The following is a 26,819-nucleotide window of genomic DNA, read 5'->3' as shown; positions in this document are numbered from 1 at the left end:
TGTGCCTGGTGTATTTGCCCATCACTACAGTGTGGGCACTTTATGGCCTTTGCTGTGCCAGAGGAGAGTTTCATTGATCTCCAAACCTCATGCAGAGGTTGCATGTCCCATCTGGGCATCACTGCTAGAGCCACTTGTGAGACCATCCCAGAGGTCCATCGCTATAGCTGTCTGACCTCCAATTCTATGTTCGCCAAGCTGCCATGTAGTGAACACATTGATTTTCCTGGATCCATCTCATCTGGTCTCTTCTTAGTCCTTTTTCTGCCTCTCTAAACAGCATGCATTAGCATCCACCCAAACTCATCTATTCTCATTGCCTTGGCTCCAAGTCTGCGTCCCACTTCCTCTGTGACTGGAAAGCTGCTTCTTCTCCTTGGGGATTCTGATAAACCTACCCAGCTCTTTCATGTATGACTACAACGTTAGGTTGGAGTTCCTGGGAAACAGACCCTCAGCTGGAGATCCGCGGGCGGGAGGCTTATTGGGAGCACTCCACAGAGCAACGCTGGTCAGGAAGTGAGGGGAGCAGGACTGGCTGGGCAGAGGGAGAAGCTGAACTGTGTTGCTTTTGCACCCGGGGTCTTAGCCAATCCTACATGGGCTCTGAAGCTGGATGGCACATCAAAGTTACCTTGAATTGGGGCAAAAGAATCAGGCCTTTAAGACTCCCCACCAACCAGTCATTGGACAGAGGCTGCTTCTGGGAGTGGTGAAACACCTTGGGCAAACAGTTCCTTTCAGCTAAGACCCATTACAGGGAGAGGAACCCTCTGCTGCCAGACAGAAGCACTGGTGCCCAGGGTTCAGTCCTAAACAGAGATCCGGGTGCCCTGCTCCACCCACCACGTCTGTCACTAACTGACAAAGCCAGCCCCACTCCTCCTTTATTTTAAACAAGTGCAGACTAGCTTCGTGCCTCTCCTTCTCCGTCAAGTACAGACACCTTACTTAAATACGCAGTTGTTACCAGCTGTGTGTTGCAGCCCTCACGACCGCCGTGTACAAAACAAGACCTGCAGCACCGAGTGATTCCACGGATGTGAGTGGGTAAGCTATTAAGCTCTCATGGCTGCTTTATTCTGAACCGTTCTAGCCCACCGGGAACCCTGGGTGCTGTTAACGTAGCCGGCTGTAACAGATACATCCCATCCATTACATCCAGTTTAGTACTTGGTTAATATACTTTAATAATAATAATAACAATAACAATAACAACAACAACTTCAGGGACCTTAAAACTCTACCACCAAACACATTGATACTGTGCATGAAAATTTTTAACTAATTTTGCAGTATGAGAAGAAAAGTTTACACCCTCTATGAAACAACTACTTATCCAAAATTCTGAGTAAGAAACAATGTTCCTCAAATATACACCATAAACACCAGGAAAAAACGTGCCACGCTTATTGTCAGGAAACCTAGATTTGAGATCAAGTTACGCATACTTGCTCGCTGTGTGATCTTGTACAAAGTAAAACCCGTTTTGAACCTAAATTATTCTTGTCTGTAAAATGGTAAGGATAATAATGATGAAATCAACCTCACAAAGTTAACTGAAAAGTTGAATAGTATAAGCAATAACAAAATTAATATTAATTTTTAACAAAATTAATTGATTAATTGCTTGCTAATCATTCTGCTAATTGCACTACATGTATTTTCGTATTTTAAGCCTTAGTATAACTCTAAGAAGTACATACTGTTATTCTTTCTACTTTAAGGAATAAGCAAAGTGAAACCTGCAAAGATTACATAGCTTCCCCAAGGCCACAAAGCTAGTGCCCACCGGGGCTGTCTCGTTCCAGAGACCGTGATTTAATTCTCCTCTATGATCCTTCAGTAAAACGTACCTGAAAGTATTTTAAAGCTGGCAAAGCCTCATTTTAAATGCTCCTTTGTGTTGTCTTTTGTCTTTGTTGAGCTCCTTTCGTCCCTGGGCCTGTCTCTATGGTGAGAAGGTAATTCGTGGAGGTTCTGTGTTGTCTGTCACCTTGTCTGGTCAGTCCATTCTGGAGCTTTATGCTGGTTAAGAGGCAAGGGCGGTGACAGCATTTTCTGGCACCGAAAGGACATGAAAGTTGAACTCACATTTCCTGGCACTATCTGATGGCGAAGTCATTCCCAAAGTCCAATGAATCAACTCTAAACATAAGCTTTAGCACCATTTAGTAATTCTTACAAGACTGAGGACACATCGCATTTTTTAAAGTGATACTTCTCACTAATTTATTTGTATGTTGGTGAACACCCAATGATATGAACATCTTACCCCTTTTTGTAAATTCAGAAAGGCGCTACTCTCTAAATATACTTTATTATTCCAGTGATGTAATGGGAAATCTCAGCCTCATTCCTTTTTCAATTACTTTATTTCACTGTGCCAAAAAAAAAATATTTTTCAAAGTGTATCAGAACTCAGTCCAAAATACTAGCTATTCACATGTAAAAATTGGGTTGAGAGGATTTAAAAAAAATTGAGTTACTTTTTATAAGATGCAAAAAAATTTAATTGCTCACTTTATTTTTCCAAGGTCTCTGAAAACTCAAAAGAGGGGCTACACAGATTCTGGACTTTATAAAAGAAATTAACTTCCCAGATTAATATATTGTTTGCCAAGTTTCAGTTTAGAGTGAATTTTTACAACCAAGTTATAAAACTCCTGAAAAGACCATGGGGACTAGGCATGGAAAAGCTCAGAGAAGTCCAGTGTATCTGATAATAACCTAAGAGCCAAAAACATGTGAGATTGCTCTCCCAGATGGTGAAAGAGGGACAGAGTCAGCTCATATGGTAAATTAAATGATGTATTTTATAGTGCTTATATATTTTGGAAGGCATGCCATAGGGTATTCTGTAAAACTTTATTTGGATCTATGGGGGACTAAATGACTCATTGGCTGGTAATGGGATACAGAGCTCTCTGCTTTGGGGCCACCAACATGAATCTTCTCTGGAAAGAGAGTGAGAGAAAACTGTTACAATGGATCAACTTTTGTTTAATCCCCACTCACCACCCACCCCTGCACTCTGCATACCCCGTGACTTGCCCCGTCCTCCCATCTTACAGCTGAAAAACCTCCCATTTATAATTGAAAGATACATACATGTTCAATAAACTAAAAGTTGATGATTCTCATTTATTTTATCTCTAAGGCAGTCAATAAATAATTCGTGGAAAATTTAACATCAAGAAACTAACGTCACATAGCAAACTTATTAGCAAATATTATAAAAGGACATCCTTCATGCTTAAAATATCAGCAGAAAATATAAGGGAAGTATCCATCTAGTGAAAATGTATGCAAAGAACAAATAACCGAACTGAGTATTTAAAGGAAGTAGAGGAACAGGAAACACATGCATTGAGCACTTTCTATGGCCTGAGTGTCAGCTAAGTCCTTCCATTTCTCATTACCCTCTGAAATAGCTGTAGATTTTTTTACATGTTGAAAGATGAGGAAACTGATGCTTAAAGAAATTAAATTGCTCAAGAGATAGGGCTTAGACACAAACACAGACCTCTATGATTCTGCAGTTGTCCCTCATTTTAGCCTCCAGCTTCTGAGAGTATGCTAAAGATATAAAGCTCACTGTCCTCTGCCCCTAGCAAACTAAAACAACTGTGTTGCCAGCGCATCTCCACTACTCAGTTTTCCAAACACAAGTAGTCTATTCTTACGGGGCAGATCTGCACCCAAAATCTGAAGTGCGTTAGCAGCCTGATTCTAACTCTCCCGTGGGAGCACGCCCCAAAATGACAAAGTGAGCATCTCCATTCATAGAAATGCTTCCCCTACTGGCCAGTCTGGCCTGTGACACTCAGAGTAGATAATTTTTAACACATCCTCCTCTCCATGACAACATTATTTTCAGAAATAATCAAGAAATAAAACAAATAAGGAACAGAAAAGAATTGCAGGCAGAGGAAAGTTTTTTTTTATTGAAATGTATATGCATTATGTAGGTAATTGTCCAGTAACTACTATGTAGATTTTAATAAACTAAAACATCTGCAAAAAGTACAATTTAGCACTAATGTGACATGGTGATTGTTTTATTTGTTTTTTTAGTTTTAAAACAATATAAAAAGAAATTAAATTGAAGTTTAAAGCTGTTATTCAATTGCAGTAAAGTATTTCAAGTTTAAACAATTTGTGCTTCCAAAGAACTTTGTAGTGCATGTTTTATATTTTAAACGTAGACTTAAAATGCCAAAGGGTCACATAGGACGATAGATTTGAAGTAACTCAAGTTCTAGTTCTCCTTTTTGACAAACACTTTATCAAAGAACGTTTATTTCAAATATACTGTTTAAAACAGAGGAACATGCGGTGCCCTAAGAGCTGAAGACACAAATCGTGCCTGAATATTTGAATTCTTAACTATCTTCTCAAAACAAACACTTACAGCTGAGTCCGTGTGTTGAGGACCCAACTGTATAACTGGGAGTTCTCCATAAAAAACAATGTTTATTGAAGGCCAAGCAACAAAATTGTGTTAATTTGAAGCTTACATATTGATTACTGAAATTTGCCATTATAAATGTTTAGAACTTAGGCCAACAAACATTTTTTTCAGAGAGAAGTATTTTGTTAATGACATCGTCTAGAACTTCCAGCATGTGGGTATAATGAAATCCAACCTACTTTCCATGAGTTTTATCACAGTATTTAAATTCTCCCAGGGCAGAGCTACACCCAGGGCAGACCACGCTCACAGCCCCCACTCTCGGTGCACCAATAGCGCAGGTGCCTGTGTGACACTGATTCACCAGACATGTCTGCGATGTGGGGGATAGCTCCTCTACGCCATAGGACATGAAACTCCTCCCCCACAAAGTACAAGTGAACCTTCCATGGAGACTCTTCTTTGTGGGGGAAACATGCTTCTTTTCTGACCCTATGCAGCACTTCTATCAAGCGCTCATTTGAAATCACATGCCCTTAACCCCACCTCCAGTAACAAAAGTTGGAAACACGTGGCTGCTTTGGGTTTTTGTCATCTTAGTGCTATGTCCTGACTATAACCAAAAGGAAATGGCTGCGTCACAGGATGAATGGGATAATAAACATCTGGTGACGTGGCTAGTCATGGGACAAGAAGAGCTCAGGCCGCGGTCCATCCATAAATGGCTGGTAGTATAGTCCAAATCCTTATATCAATATTAACTTTTCAACTTAAATAAAGGTTAAACGTGAATGTGGACATGTTTGTCAGCTATTCTGCAGGAAATCATGTCCAGCACAATTTTATTTTTAACATTTTTTATTGAGTAATAGTCATTTTACAATATTGTGTCAAATTCCAATGTAGAGCACAATTTATCAGTTATACATGAACATACATATATTGTCACATTTTTTTTCACTGTGAGCTACCATAACATCTTGTATATATTTCCCTGGGCTATACAGTTTAACCTTGTTTATCTATTCTATGTTTTGAAATCCCAGTCTATCCCTTCACACCCCCCGTCCCCTTGGCAACCACAAGTTTGTATTCTATGTCTATGAATCTATCTCTGTTTTGTATTTATGTCTTTTTTTTTAGATTCCACATATGAGTGATCTCATATGGTATTTTTCTTTCTCTTTCTGCCTTACTTCACTTAGAATGACATTCTCCAGGAACATCAATGTTGCTGCAAATGACATTATGTTGTCATTTTTAATGGCTGAATAGTATTCCATTGTATAAATATATCACAGCTTCTTTACCCAGTCATCTATTGATGGACATTTAGGCTGGTTCCATGTCTTGCATATTGTAAATAGTGCTGCTATGAACATTGGGGTGCAGGTGTCATTTTGAAGTAGGGTTCCTTCTGGATATACGCCCAGGAGCAGGTTTCCTGGGTCATATGGTAAATCTATTTCTAGCCTTTTGAGGAATCTCCATACTGTTTTCTACAGTGGCTGCACCAAACTGCATTCCCACCAGCAGTGTAGCCTCTCCAGCATTTGTCATTTGTATGTCCAGCACAATTAACAGTCAGTTGGGGGGATATACAAAGTCTGTAATTTAAATAAAAAATAAACAAAGATTAATTCCATAAACTGCAAAACAAAGTCATGTGTCTATCACCAAGATCAACCCTCACAATGGCTAGAAGGTGCAAAGATGATAAAGAAAATTATAATACAAACTGAAAGCCTGTGATTAGGAAACAGCAGATGGGAAATGTTAAAAACAAAACCCAACTAAGTATATCCAATACTGCATTCCTTACAGTTAGCGGTACAGCTCCACACATGAATTACCTTCTGTTCTATTATATAGGAAGAGCACAACTTTGTGCCTTACCTTGTCTACAAATTACTCTATATAATGTACTACCTGCCAAACACACACCCACAACACCAGCAACAGTAAAAACCACAACATGGGATAAAAAGTCTTGACTGTCAAAATTCTTCTCTGCATTACACTTAAGTGATATTTGTAACAATAACTTGATTATAAGTTAAGCCAAGTATTCATCAGGACATTTGATCTGTTCTTTGCTAAATCTCATAATGGTTCTTCATTCTGGACCTGGATTTTTATTTGGTGTCCATAGGCTGCTATGTTATAGGAATAGATGCCTCTGCATAAACACTTCTCTGATTGCTGCCTTCAGCTTCACCTCCTTGCACTAACTGAAATCTGAAAGCTCTTGGGGCATCGCTGTCTCTGCAGCCCTTCCAGAGGGTGGCTGCTTACCCTTCTCCACCCCACTTACCACTAAGCCTGAAAATGGCACATACACTCATTGCCCTTCATTGCTGTCCCCAGTCATCAGTCCCTCCGCATCCCTAATAGGGCCCTGCTCCTCTGAAGCACTTGCCACTGGACTCTACTCCCCCGCCATGTTGCAGTCATCTGCCATCCTTCTGGACCCAGCCTTCTGATCTACCACTCTTCCGGCCACTCTCCCTCCTTCAGTGAATGTTTGGCTTCAGTTTGCTGCCCTTCTCTCCACTGTCTCTCTTGTCTTCCTTCTCCAAAAACTCAATGGAAACTCTATTCCTGGAGATTCACTTCCTTGATGTCCTTACCATCAATCACATCTCCTTATATCAGGCCCCTCACTCCACGTTCACACCACCAATAACCAAATCATCTCAAAAATATCAACTATATGGTCATGCAATTAGTTGATCCCCCACCAAGGAGCTTAAAAAACTGACCAAATCAGCTTTTCACTGTATCACCCTGTCATATCCTTGTTTCCTTCTCTAAACAACCTGCATTCCAATCTATGTGCCGTTGTTATAACTATTCCCACGTATATACCTGGTCTCCCTGCCCGTCTTTAATTCTGCTATAATTACTTAGCAAAACCATATTCCTGATTAAACAGGACTCTCCCTCCACTCTCTGCTTTTACGCTGATATCACTATAAGTTTGCGTCCACACACCTCAAAGCTTCAGTCTTGCTTAACAGTCCAACTGCAACACCCAACCACCTCACTTCCCTGCTCTCTGGGATGACTCTGCATCTTGCCTTTTACCCTCTGGACCCTAACATCCTCTAGCCCCCTTATTTCTCTCAGCTGTTGATGTCAAGAAGCAGCCAGGAGAAAACCTCCTTCTCTCACAACTAAATCTGTCATCCTACTTGCCTCTAAACTTATACACTCTTCTTTCTTCATGTTTCAATGGATCAATTATTGTCCACACTCCTTTCAAAGGCAAACCCCAACGTGCTTATGCTGGATTGTATCCCTGCCTGCCAACTCAAGGACTTCATTCCTCTGGTTTTCAGTTCTTTCCCCTGCATCAGTCTCCCCGCCTTTCCAAATAATTTTCATCAACATAAAAGTATGCATATCTACCATTAATTTTTTTTTAAAAAACTGCTCTCTTAATTAGACATCTCTAGCTACTGTTTCATTTCTCTGATGCTCTTTAAAGAAAATCCTTTAAAATTTAACTATACTAGATATTTTACAATCTCCAATTTTCTCTTGAATAAGCATCAATCAGGTTTTTATCTCCATCCTTCTATTGTCTTATATTGGTCTCTAATGACTCCATGTTGTTAATCCAGTGGTCAGCACACCACTGGAATCTGACTTGACCTCTCAGGAGAATTTGGCACAGGGGGGCACTCTCTTTTTCATGAAAACCTTTCCTTAGTAGATCACTTGACACCCCACTTTTGGATTTTCTCCTGCGTCACTTGACTCTCCTTTCAGTCCCCATTGCTGCCCCCTCCTCTGCTTGTTGGCTTCCAAATGTTAGAGTGCTCTGGGAATCAGCCTTCTGTCCTCTTTTCTTCTCTATCTACACTCATCTTTTAAATAATCTTAACCAATCACATGGCTTTTAGTGTCATTTAATAGTATCTATTTTGTATCTCTAGCCCAAACTCTCCACTGAGCATTCAGCTTGCACATATAACTGCCTATATGACATTTTCACTTGAGTAGCAAATAAGCATCTCAAATACAACACACATATACACTCCACCCCCACAACAGATTTCTCATCTCATTTATTGGTACATTGTTCATCTAACTGTACAGTTGTTCTTGGAGCCTCACATATAAACCATTAGCAAAGTCAGTTAGCTGAACATCAAATGTATCTCTGGTCCAACCACTTGTCAACATCTTCATTACAAGCACCTCATTTCAAACCATCATTACTCTTATAGTGAATGCCACCACAGCGACATTCGACCTGGTCAGAACTCCTGACATCTGCAGCTCATTCTCCACATAGAAGTCAGAGCTATCCTTTAAAAATATGTCAGATCACATGACTTCCCCATTTAGAACCCTCCAATGGCTTTCCACCACACTGACAAGGAAATCTGAAGCTCTTCCCATGACCTGCAGTGTCCTACCTGGCCTCACTCTGACTGCGTTTCTAGCACCATGTCCTTCTAGTGACCTCTCACTCACTCAGCGTCACCTCCATGGCATCCTTGCACTTTCTCAAACAGGCTGAGACCGTGTCTGCCTTGAGACTTTGCCTCTGCTATTCCTCCTGCCTGGAAGGTTCTTTCACTTGATCTCTGCACGGCTTGCCTCTGTGCCCAATTTAAGCCTCTGCCCAAATGTCACCATCAGTCAGACCTTTACTGAGCACTCCCTTTGAAATAGCACATGCGCATCCTGCTCTTCTCTTCTTACAGCATTTGTCACCAGCTGTCATATTAGTGTGTATTAAGTATTGTGATACTGGGATGTTCCTATAAAGGTGGACATTTAATCCAGAGCCATGAGAGAACTTATCCAATTAGGTGTGAGCAAATAAGAAAGATGGTAAGAGGCCAAGAACTAGCATTAAACCCCAAACCATAAAATTGGAGGGGGGAAATGTGGAGCTGTAGGCCAGTTGCTAACACTAAAGTGTCCAATGTGGCAACAACAATGGTGCCTTGAGGTAGACAGGCAGCATCTGGGCGGTGAAGAGGTTATCAAGAGTTCTAAAATGCCCGAACACCAAGGCATGACCAAGGTTGCTATGTGACTCGACGAATTGTCTAGATTGCTGTCCCCTCTTGAACCGTGTCAGGTCTGCTGATCTGTTTTGTCATCTTCTTACAACACTACTCCTACTTTTCGGCTAGAACTTAATATTTGCCTTTGCGCTTCACCCATCCAAAGCCAGAAGAGGGCCCAGGTTAATGAATAAATTTCTGTGAATCAACACATAAAGCTAAGTTAAGGAGTAATGAGTTTTCCAGTAGCTTTCCAATTGTCTCTACCATTAGGCTGGCAAAGCCTTAAAAGCATCTTTCATTCCTTCATCTCATGAGCCACTTTATTGTCAAGTGTTTATGTTTGCATCTTCTCCATTAACTTATAAACTCAACATGAGTAACCTCCCACACCCTGCTGCAGTGGCTGGCTTATTCTTCTGACTTTCTTCTTTAACTGAATACCACTTCAAATACCCTGACTGTGTGATTACCAGCCCTCACAGGGGATCCAGGTAGGTCCTTAGGGGGAAAAATGTACATGTGATTAATGTTAGGTTCTGCCCACTGCGTCAGAGAGATTGCAGTCAGATTTTACCATACCGATTATTTCAACAGAGAGAGTTTAATGCAAAAACTGTTAATCAGGTATCAGAAAACTGAAAAGGTGAATTGGAACAGCAAGGTATCACAGAGGTATGAATTACAGGAAGCAACTAGCACTCCCAGGACCGGGAAACAAAGGGAAGAGACTGAAATTATTCAAACTTAGAAGCTTAGGTGAGAAGGCAGAGTTGGAACTCAGTACTTGAAGGAGTGGCTCTGGTGCTAGGAGATAAGGTTCGTTCTGTGAATATTGGAGAAACCGCAAATCAGTCATGAGGCAACGGACTGCTGCCAGCCTCAAGAGCTGGGCTCATCTTGACATGAACGGGAACCGACAGAAAGGGGCAAGTCCCTCCTTCCTGCTCCAGCCTTCCAGTCTCCATCTAGGGATTCATTATAATTATATAATTATTTGTGTATTGTTCATCCTTTTCGTAAGCCTTTGAGTTGCATTACTGTTTGGTCCACCATGAAATCTTTAAGCCTGGAACACAATAAGGATGAATTCCCAAATAAATGAATTAGACCCTTTCATTTAACCAACTTTCCTGGGAATGAGAGAATTTGTTGAACATAAGAAAAGACTTTGCTCGAGAAGGTAAGAGTTCTAGGATAAACACCTTCTCCATGATTTTCCTGATGATGCATTAATAGTATGGCTGTAAACAGTGCACTGCCCTGATCATGGTGGATTTATAGATTTCATTTTAACCTAAAGGCAAAATTGTTTCCCTATTTTCTCAATTTTGTTTGAAATCATCCAATGAGCACAAAACTAAATTTTTAAAAATTAAAAAATCCACGAGATCAAAGTATATTATTGTGTGCATGATGTACTTTGAGGACTCACATTCTAAGACTTATCAATCCCATGAGGGAATTTGCTTTAGGGTAAACTTCCCCGCACTGCTGATGGCAGCCTAGGAGAGCACAGGGGAGACCTCCTAGCTTATTGCTAACACCCCTGTGTTAAAATTTCATCAGAGACTTCTACCTCTGCCTCTCAAAAGAACTTTTTACTTTTTAGCTCCTTATCTCACCTTCACATTTGTATCTTCATTATAACATTCTGAAATCAGACGGGATACAAAGAGAACAGCATTTCCTCCCTTCTTCCACTGAGCATAGGAAGGATATGTTGGTCCTGAGGGCAGGACCAAGGGCAGAATGAAAGGACACCTGCTAGTGAATCATTTCCATGGGAAGAAGCAGCCTAGCATGTGCGCACCATTGTCTATGGCCTTCTCCCTTTAAGCCTAATTATACCAAAGACAAGGGAAATGTTGTGGCCAAGTCACACAGTGCAATTGGGAAAAGTCTTATTCATAGATGATGTAAATACCTAACACAGGAGGACATTGATAAAGTTCAAAATAATGAAACGAAAAGACAATTTAAAACTAAATGACTCACCTTAAAAAAAATATGTGGTCAGATTTCCAAATGGCCCACTCTGCTTCTACTTCTCTGTTTTTCCCAAATGCCATTTTCCTCAAGTAAGTCAACTCCATGCGATAAGCTTTAAGAAAGAGACCTGTGTTATGTACAAAGGCATTAAACATAATTTGAAATTTAAAGTGTGTTCCAAAGAAATTGCAGCAACTAGATTGTGTTCAACATTTACTGCTGTTATTCAGTCTATTTACATATAGCAATAAAGGATGGTTATGCCATTAAATTACATGACTTTTTCAAAGTTGCTCTGCAGTTATGATAAAATTAAGCTTTTGCATCCTATTTATAAACATGGAACGTAGCCAATACCTGGCTGATACCACTCTGCTATAACCAAGTTTGATTTTCAGTAGTTTCCCCCAGGCTTTGGTCATTTACAGATATTGGCTAACAAACTTGTGTGTTTGTGTGTGTGTGTGTGTGTCTGTAAGCTGTGTTAAAATTATGTTTAAGGAAGGAAGAGGGGGAACCATATAACTCCTTGAAAAATGCAAGAAACGGAACGGCACTGAACAGCTGTGTAAAATACAAATCAGGTTTGAGAAAATCGCAATTTGAAATTAGCCACACGGCAAATGTAGATGGGTGTTCTCAGAAGACAGCACTGGTTTTCCCTAGTTTAAGGGCTTTTTGTTTTTAATATTACAGAATTTATAACTTATAAAAGATCTTAATTCTCAGTGATTTCTAAAGAATTTTTAGATCATCTATAAACCTCAAAAAACCTTGAGTCCTTGTTCCAGGATAATGTTGTGTGATGAGAAAGCAGAATTTCATGTATTTGCCCCAAGATGACTTCTTGTCTGGGATGTCTGCCCATCAATGCTGCACAAATCCACTGGAATAAACAGTAAGTTCTTCTCTCCACTTAGACTATAATCCCATTGGGAGTAATTTCTCTTAACTCCAAATTTCTTTCTTGACCAATTAAAAAGCCCAGAGAGTAAATAGGGATCAATAAAACTAAAATCAAACTGTAACTTGTATTATTTACCAAGATGAGTAAATTTGAGAGAAAACCAGTCCAGCAAATCATGTAGAACTTGTAATGTTACTTCTTTCACTCTTGCGATTTAGCGAATTTACTTCCACATCCACACAGCACACGTTAGAGTGTTGGCAACATTCTGGTGAAATTGCAAAGCGTATATAGCCAACTTGGAAAACTCAGGCCTAAAAGACTGGCTTGGGTTCAGTTAGGAATCTGGAGGTAATCCTCTCTAGAGCAAGTTAGTGGCTTAGCATATAAAAAAGGTAATGTATTGGGGTCCATGATTATCACCCGTGAGATAAAAGTGCATTTTAGTTTATGTCACTCATCGAGGTGATACGAACCAAGAGCACCTGTTTCCAGTTGAAACCCGCTGAACTAATTTCTGTTTGCAAAATGAATTGAAAAAGTGAAGAAGGTCTGCAGCAGATTAAAAGACAGAGCCTGCCTGTCCTGCCCGAGGTGGGAGTTGAGTACCATACGTTAAGAAAATGCCAATTAAGAGGAGGAACAGTCTTGTGCTCTGGTGGCAGCCAGAGGGTTGCGGCCAAAATTCCGTCAGTGCCCCAACCTGCAGTCTGTTCCCTGACCAGAAGTGGGACATGATCATGTTGATGGGAACCCTAGGGAAGCCATCCCAAAATTAAGGAAATCCAGGCTCTCAGTCACAGCACCAGTCTTACTGGGAGAGCAGAGCTGAAACACATAAAGGTGCAGACTTTGAACAAAAATGGTGACCAAATGTCCCGACGGGCAATTTGATCACCGATCTCATCAGGCAGCTGGAATACATTTTATAATAATAAGTGTCTTGCAAATCTCATTACCAAAACCTAACAAAGTACAGAACTATTACAGAAAATTGGCTTCTTATCCTTGAATATTTACAAAGGTCCCATCTTCTCTTACGAGATCTTAATGCAGTTTAAGTGTACCGACTCCTAAACCAAGGTAGAATTTAACAGAAAAATTTATCATTTTAAGCTAATCAAATATTTGTGTAAAGATCAGGAAAACACAAGCATAACAAAAAGTGTTTCTAGCGCTCTACCTAATTAGGTATATCTCAAATACTGTGGTTTTACAAAAAAAAAAAGTTTAGTGAACTCTATAGAATCACAATTTAAATTGTGAGGTTTTTATATTCTTTCATTATTACAAAAATTGGTAATCTGGTGTCAAGAATGTTTCTTACTACATCTAAATTCCCTTTAGAGTTTCTACCTACTTGTTACTTAAAAACTGTATTATTGAAACCTTCCCCTATTTTTCTGATGATCCTGTGCTGCTTTATATTTTTTATAAATCTTCAGTGTGGAGATATTCCATTTATATTCCTTGGTTTTAAAAATTCATGAAAGTATGCTTGACCTTGTGACCTGGGTCTGCAGTTTATAAACATTTATTCACTGTTTTGTTTGTTTCCATTTGTGTTATTGTTCATCTTGTTGCTTCTGGAAACTTCTGTTATTGGGTATAAGGATAAAGTTAAATAACTTGAAAAATTTTGTGTTAGTAACTATTTTTTTTCTTTGTTGCTTGGTATGTCAGGCGAAGGTTCACATTTTCAAATGTTTGCATTCCCCATAGCACTTACCATAGCACTTACCATGTGCTAGAACACATCTCTCCATTCTATCTGCTACTATCCCCTTCAAACCAGCATCATCTCTCATCTTGATTAATACAGAAGCCTCCAACTGCTCTGTGCAATGTACACATTTCTACGTTCATCTTGCTTGATGATGTGTCATTGCAGACATCTCCTCTGGTATTACTTAAAGAGATGGTCTCAGCTTTGTTTACACATCTCCAGTAAAAGAGAGTTCAGTGCCATACATTTAGCTGCCATTGATTTTTCACTCAAACTTGTTTCAAAAATTTAGTGAAACCTGCCTCCCAGTAATTTTGTGTATTAATTTTAGTTCTTCTGAGTGGAATTACACAGATTAAAGTTATTTTTACTATTTTATATCAAAAAAACTCTGCTTTCTGGCAACTCTTCAATGTTTTAGTTCTCCTAGATATTGCTGTATGGCCTAGTTTTCAGACCCATTAGCAATTCTTTCTCCTCTTCTAAGCACATTTCACTTGCCAACATCTCAATTAACAAATGACAACTAAAGAGGCAACTTCTGGAATGACAATGTGAGAAGCTCTGGACTTTCTCCCCAGGGAAACAATCATTAAGAGGTGAAAAGTATTAAACAGCACATGCAACTAAGGCCTCTGTAAATTGTCCTATGGGCGCACGGATATATTTATTCAAGAATATTCACTAAATCTCAGTAAAAAGATAAAGAATTTGTGACATTTAACCCACAGTCCACTCCCTCCCCTTCTCTCCAGCTCAGCACAGTTAAAACTCTCCCCCTAAAAGTGCAGCCCAGAACACAGGACTCCTCCATCTCTAGCTCACAGTCTAGGGCTGTAGTTCCTCCCTATGAGGGGCAGGGAACCAACATTTATGACACACACCCAGCTCTGCGTTGCAGAAGCTTTACTCTGGGCAAGAGCAGCTGAGAAGCCTGGGGCTCTTTCCTTACTTAGTCCCCTATTATAGGGCAGCACTAGGCCAAGGGTGACAGACCAAGACTAACTGCCTTTGCCCAGCACCCTGCCTCTAAAGCTGAGGTGGTATTCTAAGAGAAGAGGGGAACTGTCCTTCTGGTATTTCCCTGAAGTTTCAGGCTATTTCTATTATCCTGCAATATGATTCATCTGAGCCTGCTGAAACAAATTCATTTAACAGTTAAAATTAAAAACTATCTCTTGTGCTTTAAATGTCTCCTAAATATTTGTTTTTCTAGTTGACACATCATTTTTTGACCTAACCAAGTAAACTTTAAACGTGCACTTCTCATATTTTTCATGCATATTTAATCAACCTAAGTGATTTTTTCATCTGCTTTATCTCCTCTCCACTCCCAGTGCAAGCATTATTGTTCTGATGCTCACTGTCTCTTATCAGGACAATTAAAATAAAACTTTAACTTCTATTTATGAGCTAATCAATAGCAAATATTTTTGCCAAATTAATCTTCCAGAGTTCCTCAGAAGTTACTTTCCCACTAAGAAATCTTCAAAGTTTCCTCACTGCCTAAAGAACAAAATCCTTACCCTCACTTTCTCCCTCCCTATCATGTTGCCTAAACTTTCTTCTCCAGTCTAATTCCCCACTGCTCAGAGTTATAAAAGATCACTACAAATGAGATTATTTCTATACTGAGGACAGTATCTTAAAGGTTTAAAGAAAAAAAATCAGTTTAGTTCGACTAACCTGTCTGTGCTAAATATTCATCACCCTATTATTTCAATAGTTAGATAAGAAATTGTCAAAATCATACTGCCATTATAAATAAATACAATTTGAATGGAGTTACAATAAGCTAATTTAGTTTTTTAAAAAAGTAAAATTAAAAATAAAACAGCCCTTTGAGCTCATTCAATTTGATTTGCTATAATTTCAAGGCCTTAATTTTCTTCCTCTTTAACATGAAAGTGTTTGTAATGAAAATTTCAGACATCCTTCAAGCTGTCCATCATTCAAAGTAGTTGTATGATAAAGTAAATTAATTAATATAATAGTATTATATAATAGCTAGTATATATTGAGTCCTGAAAATATACCAAAGACTATGATAACTGCTTTATGTGCTGTATCTCATTTAATCCTTTCAACAAATTTATGAGATATTTTGATTTCCATTCATGATATAAAGGGGAAAAAAGCACAGGAAGTTTAAGTAACTTTTCAAACAGTCTAATGAGAAACTCAGGGTCCTGAACAATAGACTATGTTTCTTTGTGAAAGCACCATGCTTAGAAAATCTTCATAAATTATATGTAAGCAATTATTTGTACACAGAATACCACATGTGATATCTACGATGGTCCACGGAAGGGGGAAGATTGTGCTTTATGACTAATAAGGAAAGTGTGTGGTGACATGGAACATACACAGTCAGAAAAACTTAGGTTTGAAACCCAGTTCTGCCATTTACCAGCCACATGATCTTTGGTTAGTAACTCCAGAGAAATCAGTTACCTTACCTCTCTGAGTCATGTTTCCTTAACCAAAAAATGAGAATAATACTGTTTACTGTATTAGTTTGCTAGAGCTGCCATAACGAAATGCCTCAGACTGAATAGTGGCTTAAACAACAAAAATATTTTTTCTTACAATTCTAGACACCAGAAGTCCAAGATCAAGGTATCAGCAGATTTGGTTTCTTCTGAGATCTCTTTGCTTGGCTTGCAGATGGCTACCTTCTCATTATGTCTACACATCAGTAAAGTAGTATAATTTGGGTAGCTATTACCTTTTCCTATCTGTATAAATTGTATATATTTCAGTTGTTGATGTGATAAGAAAAGCTTAACATATGAACAAGCTCTGATTCTTACAAAGACCAGTACTGTTTAAATTCAGCTACTTAAAGTTATCTTTCATTTTGTTAAAGGACTTCTAAGGAAAGAAATAGAAAATAAACATCTTTACAGAAGGTAAGTGCTTAATTCCACATGCACTTCAAATAATAGTATATCTAGCTCAATAGGACTTTAGAAACTATATGAAACACACTGATTTTACAAATGAGGAAAGTGAGCCTGACACTGGTAAAGTGACTTGTCCAAGTCACACATAATGTTAGTTCCTGGCAGAGCATGTGCTGATCCCCAGTTCTTTGTTCTTTTCCCTATTCCACATTGTCTACTGTGTTTTTTCCAGGATCAAGGGCTTAACAGTTTCCTGGAGTGATTTGTTTGTTTTAGAATTAACACTTACTTCATGTCTAGAGAGATTCACAAGTAGCTGCCTTCCTAATTGGCTTCTTATTTCAACCTAAGTTCACTTTCACTAAAACTGAATTTTAAAAAATCTGTGACTTCATCTTGTAATTTTTGAATCCTCACAAGTATCTGCTGCAGACAAAAACCTCACCCCTCAAATACTATACATTTCCCTAGTTGAAACATACATTAAAATATGTATTAACCTAACAACCAAGATTCATTATATCACAAATAGTCTAGTACATGCACATATTTTTCTAATACTATGAGTTTCTCAAGTGTTGCTTGATCAAGCAGTAGGTCTCAAATCACTTTCCAAAATGCTTCAAGATCATGTGCATACTTGTCCTAACAGTACTAAACAAAATGAAAAGCAATTCAATTATAATTCTCTGGGGCCACCTTGATCTAAGAAAAACACCTTCAGAGAGCCATGCACTGTAATAACCTTCTTCCAAAGTTCTTCCAATGAGGAATTAACTTAGAAGTAATGTCACCTTTCTGGTGAAGCTATTGATAAGATGCAGTCACACTTCCTCCCTTACAGGCTGTATGTCCAACACAGAGTCCTTGAAATGTGAATTCCAACAGGCCTTGAAATGTGGATGCAAGCATGAAATTTTTATCTAATCTGATTTGGAGAAAGCAGGAGTAACAGGAAGAACAAAGACTTTGGATTTAAAGAGAGTAGTATTCAAAGAGACTCTACTATGCCCCAATTATGGGAACTTATCTGTAAAAATAGAGAGAATGCGACCTACTTGGTTTGTTGTAAAGGTGAAATAAGATAATGTTTAAAAAACATGTAAGCCTAGTGCTTGACATGAAATAGGCATTCTTTCATGGGAGTAATTATTGACAAAATAACGAGAAGAAGGATGATGATGATGATCCTTTGCTTTCCAAACAGATTGCATTGTGTGGTGGTCCTGAAGGAACTTTTTATCGCTGAAATCAGAAAAACTCAAGCCCCCAACCTGGACCCTTCATTCTCTAAGAAGCTATTTTAAAGAAGTAATGGAATGCAATGTTCGGTCCACATTTCATCTATTCACTCTTGCATCTGAAACTGGCCAAAGAGACTTCAAGTAAGTTCAAGGTGTTTCTTTGCTGGAAGATAGTATTTTGCTCAAAGTGCTCAATAAGAGATCGAGGCCCAGTAGCGTGCAAAACAAAAAGGATAGAAACAAGATTTGATGCCGGGGCACACAGTATGGGGGACTGCCCGTGACAGATGGTGAAAAACATTCACCTCTTGCAGACTGTAGGTCTTCTCAGGCAGAAGCTGAGAGAGTGGACCATCAACACTGCTGGTTATAAAGCATGTCTTTTCTCTGTCCCTCTTGCCCATACAGCACACTAGCTTTTGGGGATCTTTGGGAATCAAAAAACCCAATAGTTGAAAACTGAACCTTACAATGCAATCAAAAGCTTTGCTTAAGCTACATAACATTTTAGAATCTGTTTTTCCCAGCAGCACAAAGAGGATATTATGTAAAATGCCCAGTGGGACAAGGTGGGTGCTGAGTAAATACTTATTAGCAGCATTATCACCACCCACACAGAGCATTTTTGTTAGGATTATGTTAAAAATATCATGAAAGTACTTAACAAAACCTAACATAGTGGGCAAAATTAACTATTTCAATTTTTGTAATAACTTAGTGGTTAAGTCTTAAAAGCTGCTTACTAAAAGTAGGGTTGCTTGCTGAATTAAAAATAACTTTGTGCAATACAAATCTCTAAGTTGCAGAATGAATTTCTTGGAGTGCTGCCATAATGAACATGGCTGAATAAATTGGCTCTGGGGATATCAAGAAGTCTTTCAGAGTGGTATAAGAATCAACTATGTTGATCTAAGTCTTGAAACAGTCCTTGTAAATAGATTGTGTGTGTGATCAACTTATTGTGGTGTTATAAAGATGATTTAATGTACACAGAGTAAATGTAACTTCATGGTAATACTCGAATTAATCAGTATGAATTTGTTTACACATACAGCAAATTTTTTTTCTCTCTGAAGACAGAATTTTAAAACATTAATTTATTATTATGAATAGAAAAAAATTCAATGCCATAAAATTCTAATAAAGTTACCCAATTTGGAATAAATTTTATCTTGAAATTACAAAGGAAGAGGCATTTTTCACACTTGTGAGGAAATGCATGCTTTTATTACTTTCAAAGTAGAGCCAAAAATGAACAGTGGCAGAAAGTAATGATCTAATTATTTGTGTTATTTTTTGCCTCCAAAACCATATCTTACTGGGGTGTTGTTAAGGTTAGTTTGGGGAAAGTCACAGGATGATCTTCTGGAAGAAAGAGGACTGTATCCTTTGATCCAAGTCAGCCCCTGTCATAGTTGGTCAGCAACAAGTAATTCAGGTCTAACTGAGAAAATACCAAGTACCAGGCTACCTCACACAAGAAAAAGCAACCGTAAAGCATACAATTGCAAAGAGAAGGTAACAGAGGATTTACAATATGCTGCTTTTTAAAATAGGATCTTACATAAAAGTTCATATTTATATAATTTATTTATACATGTATTTTATATAAATTTATCTATTCTGTAAATTTAATGTATGCTTAAAAAAAGCATTTCATGTGTTTATAGTTGTTCTGTAAATGTTTAAGCATTGTATAAAATTTAATGTATTTACATGTCCTATTAATTTCTACATATCAATATGTACTATTTAAATTTATGTGGGTGCATATGTATATAAATAAACAACGGTATCCCATAGACTTCTGAAGATGTCCCAGCTCTTCTTTTCAGACATTTTTAGTACCTATGCCATTGATATGGACATTTAGATGTAAAGAGAGCAAAGCTTCACACATACTTTTGTTTTTTAACTTTTCCTTTTAGAAAGGACCCTTTCTATATTCTAACAGAGTTTCCCACCAAAAGGCCATCAACTATCTCAGACAGAAAGCCCACCCATCACCCTTCTCCAGGCTCATTTATGCCTCCTCTGACTTGAAAGGCTGAGAGGGGAAGGATCATAATTAGAAGGTATGTCTGGTTGGCAGAGTGTATTCTCAGACCCTATGATCAAATGTATTAAAGGCAAGCAAGATATGAAAGCAATTCTCTACCTGAAAGAGCTGGGAAATTTGCTCTGGATGATCCTCTTTGCCATCCGACTTGGTGTCAGTGAGAGAGCTCCCCTCTTTCTGCTCATTACTAACTCTTGCTTTGAATGCAAATCACAGTCACCCCCACATAAACTATTAACTCACTAAGTCTTTTTCTCCTCCAGGACACTTGACCTGACAGATTTAAGTGACTAGATTTTGTGAAAAAATGCTTTAAATGAAGGGCAAATTTATCTATAATCCTTAAATGAAAAGTAAATTTTGTGACTAATTCTTCGGTGGTTAATGTCAGCAGTTTCACCTTGAGTGAGAAATGCATCAGACAGCTCAGTTCCTTAGGCCCCACAATTCTTCAGTTCTATTCAGTATAATAGAATAGAATAGGCCTTGTCCATTGCATGGATTTTTCCCAACCTAAAAATGAGACCATTTCTTTTCTTTTCTTTTCTTTTTTAAGATCTCTACCATGGCATCTGTCCAATAAATTCTATCTAATTTTAGTCTAAAACTTTCATAGTTTTTTTCTTTTTTTCAGGTAACTTACAAGAACTCACCATTTACTTTTCTGACCTGGCATAATAAATTGATATTGCAATTCCAGCGTAGATATTGATTTATTTCACCTTAGCTGTCCTTTATTTTCATCCTAATTGCTCTGACCACAATTAGATGTGAATGATAGGATACTGACATTCAAAATCACACAGTTGTATGGTCTTAATCCTTTCATACATGATCTGATAGAGTTATAACCAACATTGTATTTTTAAATAAAAGGATAAGATTATAGAAGACTGTGTGGAGGATCACTTTACATATCCTAACTCTGAACTCCTTAAGTGTGGGGCCTATTCCTCTCTGCTTCTGCTTCATAAGGCCCTCAACACAGCTGGTTCTCAGTTAGAGACTGTGGAACTGGTTGAGTTATTTGAAGCTGTGAATCACTTGATTGCTATTATCCATAGTTCTCAACATTTACAATTAATAAAATACATGAACTAAGATATTTGAAAATCATGATGCTGGCTCACATAAAATGAAAGAAGTTTGTAACTGGAAAAATTGGGGGATTCCTTCATCTAGACAAACAAAATACGAACTGGTATCTTAACGTTAACTCAAAGAAGTAAGTAACAGCTGACCTCAACAGTTTGTTAGCAGAAAAATAAGGACTAGAAGCCAGGGTTGCTAGTGTACAATCTCCTACAATTTCCACCATCATATTTCTTCCCCCATGCTAGTCTTACTTCCTCACCTGCACCAAGAGCATTCAATCCCAGTAAGACTTAACAGTGACAATAACAGTAACAACAGATTAATATTTATCAAATACTACTATATACTAGACAACATTTCATGTTTTGCATTTATATATGTCCTCATGTAATCATATAATAAGCACAAGTGAGGCACATTTATCCAATTTTACTGATGAGGAAACTCAGGCTGAAAAAGGTTAAGAAATTTACTCAAGGTCACACACCAAGAAAATGCCAGTTAACTGTGTTTAGGGAACAATCTGTGTCTCTCATCATTTTATTATCATTGCCATTCCTTTCTAATGAAAACAGTTTTTATTTTTCATCTGCAGTAGCTAATATACCGTCTATAAGACTGTATCTTAATTACTTCTCAAGAATTATATTATTTCAATCAGCAAGTAATATCTTGATTCCCTTGGAATCATTTCCAAATTCAAAGGACAGAAAATTTAAAATCATAAACCAACTTTGTTAAGAGAATTTTTTTCACTTTAACATATTATTTGCATGCCCCAAAGAATTCAGTATTGGGCCACAAAAGGTATTTGCATACTAGAAACAAAGATACAAACCGTTTCAGAGAGCACTGATGCCTGTTTTATTATATTTGATCCTGAAACAAAAATTAGTTCTCCTAAAAGTCATAACAATGACAATAATAACTAACAGTAATGCTAATCTCATTTCCTTGGGAATGCCATTCAGTAGAGCAAGATTCATTTTCTTGCGGCTATGAATTCACATTTATTTTAAGACACAAATAAATCAAGCCACAAAATAGTCAGAGGCAGAAGACTGTGGCAACTCCTCCAAGTTAGTGGGGGATAAGCCTCAGGATTACCACTTGATGCTTAAGGTAATTAGCGAGTGAATATTACGAGCTGTAGACTAGTGTCTGGACATAAAAATTTTAAAAGATGGTGATCCTTGAACTGATATTGACTTGCACCACTTAATAAAGGCTGCTTATTATGTGCTACCGGACACTTTCTTGAATCATTCAATTTTACTCTATCTTTGCCTAGACTGGTTATAACAAATGTGGTTGTCACCTTTAAAATTTGGACTTTTACACTGACAGCTTATATTAAAAAGTACTATCTTATGAAGCTTTCTAAAATTGCTCATAAATATTCATTTGCATACATTAAGTAAAAATATATCCTGCTAATTGCTCATGACAAAAAGTGCCTCAGAAAACAAAGGGGACTGGAGACATTTAGACAAAAACAACCATATACCCTCAGCTTTCAAATGTAGTTTAGAGGTCACTGAGTCCAATCCCTATCTGGTAACTGATCCCTTCCATACTAACACTATTTGAGTATTTCTAGCTAGGAGGAGTCACCTGGTACCTTTAATTCTTCATTAGCCCTAATTATTAGAAAGGTCTTCCTCATTATTGTTGAGAATCCTTAGGAAAATCCTCTTCATTAGGCATGAGATTATCGGGTAGCAAGTAACAGTTTTCTGTTCTCATGGCACCAGACCATTATTACCTATGAGATTTAAACAAGTCACAAAGATGTATGTGCCCCTCCTCAGTGTGTAGGCTACACACAGAAAAGTAGAGAGAGGAAGGCAGATGTCTGAAAATCTCATGTTTTCGATGAGGCCCCTTTATTCAGATTTCATATGTGCTTTACTTTTAACTTCAACATCTCAAATGGTGAATGGGAGCAGGGCTTATTAGATGTGCTACATGGGCCCAACTCTGCCCAGATTTACTATTTTAAATAGTAAATCATGGGCGTATAGGTTTCAGCACCTTCCACTCCCATCCCTTCTGGAATGACTGATTTACCAATCCTGGCAAAGGTCAAGCTGTAGTTGATGGCCACCTAGTAGGCCATCTATCTATCCCTTGAGCGGTGCTAGCTCTGGGGCCCAGGGCGGGTTAGTTAATTGAAAAGTGCCACCTTTATGCAGTGAACACAGTAAGAGTATTTAATAACTATTTTTGCCAGGCACAGATTTTACATAAACAAGAGCAATATAATGGTCTGGCTAATCTCTACTTTTTGGTGCCTTGATATTTCTATTACAATTAAAATAATAGAAACAGTGCCTTTTGACCAACCTCATTAAATATGTGCACTTCTTTATATCTCAATTATGTCTCAAAAATGTTGCCAATTTGATTGGCAGAAAAAATAATATTCCATCAATTTTCTTTTTCTTTTTTTGATTAACAAGAAAAATTGAGCATTTTATGTTTATTGGCCATTAAATTTTCCTGATCTATGCACTGACTGTTTAGATAATTTAGGAAGAATAAAGGTTTAGTGTGAGCAGGGAACTGAGCCAAGCTGTTAAAATTCTTTGTTATTTGATAAAAGTTAGATTTGAGGCTTAGCCAGTGTGGCTAAGACCACAAGCTAGGTAAAGTTAAAGGATCTGGACACAGGGCTCATGCTTGACACAGCCTAGGTCAGGATCATTGTCTTTTTAATTAAAATATTGTAAGTACTATCTCAGCAAAGATTTACCTACCATAAATGGAAAGAATTCACCCAGGATGAAAGTCTAGGTTCTGTAGATTTTTAAATAGTAAATCATGGGCCTGTAGTATTTTTGGCTGACCTGTGAGAGGAGGCAAACCTCTCCTGATATTTGGCTAGAGTAGTACATATCTCTTATGCCTGAGAAGATACAATTTTTCTGCAATGTTCTTCCCAACATTCCTCCATACTGTTTCCTCTGCTACATTTTTCAGATTGTATCCTACAGAATATTAATTTCAATAGATGTCCAAAGGAAAAGGGGATGGACCTTTGGTGTGGTCAGCAAAGTTTGTGAAGTACTATAAACTGGATTCTGCCCTCAAAGAAAGACTTGTAAGCTGTGTGTAAGTTTGGCAAATTCAGAACTTCTCTGCCATCAGTTTCCTCATTTGGACAATGAGGATAATATTGGCACTCATCCATCCATAGAGAAGTAGTAGGAAACAAGTTAACTCAGGCAAGGTAATTAGAACAGTGCCTGACACCGATTAGGCACTCAAAACATGGTTATTTTCATGGTTGTTACATCAGCATGTAAAGATTTTGAAAAACTGCAGTAAATCAATCTATTTGACTTTGTCCAGCCAGTTTTCTTCCAATAATCTGCCACCAAAACAATTACTTTTTCACCCAACATCATGCACTTTAAAAAATGCTATATGATTTAGCTCCTCTTACCTAATGCCAGAATCAGCAAATAGGACAGAAGCAGTAACAGGATGACAGAATGACCATGCTTCAGGTTGCTAAAAGAATTAAGTTGTTTTCTTACTTCAAGTTTTCCTGCAAGCCTGTACTGGGTCTCATCACAAATACTTAATCCATCCCACCAAAATACAATGTCAAACATAATTACTTCCATCTGCTTCGAGGTAGTAGAAGGGGAAAAAAATCTCTTTCTTATCTTCTATATTCCTCTTATTATACCAAGAGACAATTTTTCTATGCACACTTTTGAATAACAAATCAACCTGCTGGAGGATTTCAAGGAGAGGAAGTCAATATTTTCCTCTTGTCATCCTCTCTATGATAAATAAGGCACAGATTTCTATTATCCAAATGTAGAGTCCAACTTCCCTTATATTTAGGATTAGGATAAAATTAAACCTAATGTGTATTTACTGGATATTACTAAACTACTTTGTGGGAATTCTCGTGTAAGATACAGAATCGGCTTCCCTAGTGCTATGACTGATGTGACTTACCAGTGTTACTTTAATAAAGAGCAAACAAGGTTCCTTAGTAAAAAGAAGAGTATCTCAGAAACCCCTCCAAAGGAGCAGCCTGCGAAAGTCTAGAGCTTTCTGTCTAATAAAGCCAGTCTGATATCTAGAAGCCTCCCCACCTCTCACCAAAATGGAGATTATTAGATTCTTGGCACTTTGAGACATCCTCGTTACCCAGTATAGATAAACAGGAAAACCACGTTTTGTACTTTATCAGAAAACACATGAAATGTAAATTAATTTAACGAAGGATTTTAATTTATTCACACTATAAAATACCTGCCAAGTGAACTCTTTAATCTGAAAATTTAACAGTAATTAAAGATTCAAGTTGCATTAAGCACTGCAGCCCAGGATGCTATATGCTTAACAGCCCTTAATATTCCTCAAAGATAAAGATGCCCTGGTTATAACACCGATGATTGTCTACTTCCAAAACATGAATTGGATTAGTATAAATTTGAAGGTAGAGAATGTGTACCACTTTGACAGTTGAATAATCACACTTGCTTCAGGGAAAAGGCCGTGTTTTCTGTACAGGCTACCCATCTGTCATTTCTACTTTCTTAATACTCGGGATTCTATTTCCACTTCTGCATGCTGACACTTCCTTTTTCCACCTCTGCAGGCCTGAGTTCAGGCACTACTCAGGGGTCACCTCACTCACTGCAGCAGACTAACTGGCCTCTGTTCTTCCATCTACCCTCCTCTCCCACCATCCCTTCAGTCCAGTTTTTCCAGGGCTCCCAGAATGAGCTTTCAAAAGCACAACAAACTGCCTTAAATTCCTCAGTGTTTCCCCAATACATTTTGAGTAAAATTCAAACTGCTTATTTGCCATACAAGTGGTCCTTCGTGACCACCTGTCCCCTTTCTATCTCCAAGCCTCATGTCTCAGCAGGTTCCTCTAACATCTCCTGGAATGTTCTCCCTCCTACTTCTTCCTCCTCCTTACCCTTCAGGATTCAGATCAGATCACCTCCCCTAGAATGATCTCTCATACACACACTCACACACACCCACAGTCACTCTAGGTTGGGTACCCTTCCTTGAGACCCCTTAGTGCCACGTACCAATGTGAATATTGGTAATTATTATTGTGCATTGCAATCCCCTCTTCCTCCCTTCTTTGCCTACTTCCTTCCTTGCCTTTTGCCTTTCCTATTAGATTATCAGTTTGCACAATGGATTATATTAGATTGGAGACCATATATTTTGAGCCCTAACTCTGGGAACAGATTTAGGTAGCAATGGTTTCCTACATGAAGTAATGAGTATCGTGAATACTGATTCAGTCAATATTTGCTCATCACTTTTGTGACTGTGATGTAGAGTATTTTTAAGTAAATAAATAAAAGTAAATAAATAATAGACAATAGGCAAGAAATAAACCAGCCTTTAAATGAGTAAGTCTTTTTTTCCATTAAAACTATTCAGTTACACGGCCCTCCAA

General features: G+C 38.1%; 1 long non-coding RNA gene across 1 annotated transcript in view; it reads right to left on the bottom strand.

Moving 5' to 3' along the window:
* Positions 1-5,918: 5,918 nt before the first annotated feature.
* LOC140691708 (uncharacterized) overlaps positions 5,919-26,819 on the bottom strand; it is a 40,309-nt gene continuing 19,408 nt past the window's right edge. Inside the window, exons 2-3 of the long non-coding RNA XR_012067404.1 lie at positions 11,440-11,545; positions 5,919-6,021 (exon numbers count right to left, since the gene is read on the bottom strand). This is a non-coding gene — a long non-coding RNA (uncharacterized lncRNA). The remainder of the gene's footprint in view (positions 6,022-11,439; positions 11,546-26,819) is intronic.

Source organism: Vicugna pacos, chromosome 36 (genome assembly GCF_048564905.1).
Source record: "Vicugna pacos chromosome 36, VicPac4, whole genome shotgun sequence".
NCBI lineage: Eukaryota > Metazoa > Chordata > Mammalia > Artiodactyla > Camelidae > Vicugna > Vicugna pacos.
The sequence above is the reverse complement of the archived record's forward strand: the minus strand, read 5'-3'. Positions and strand labels throughout refer to the sequence as shown.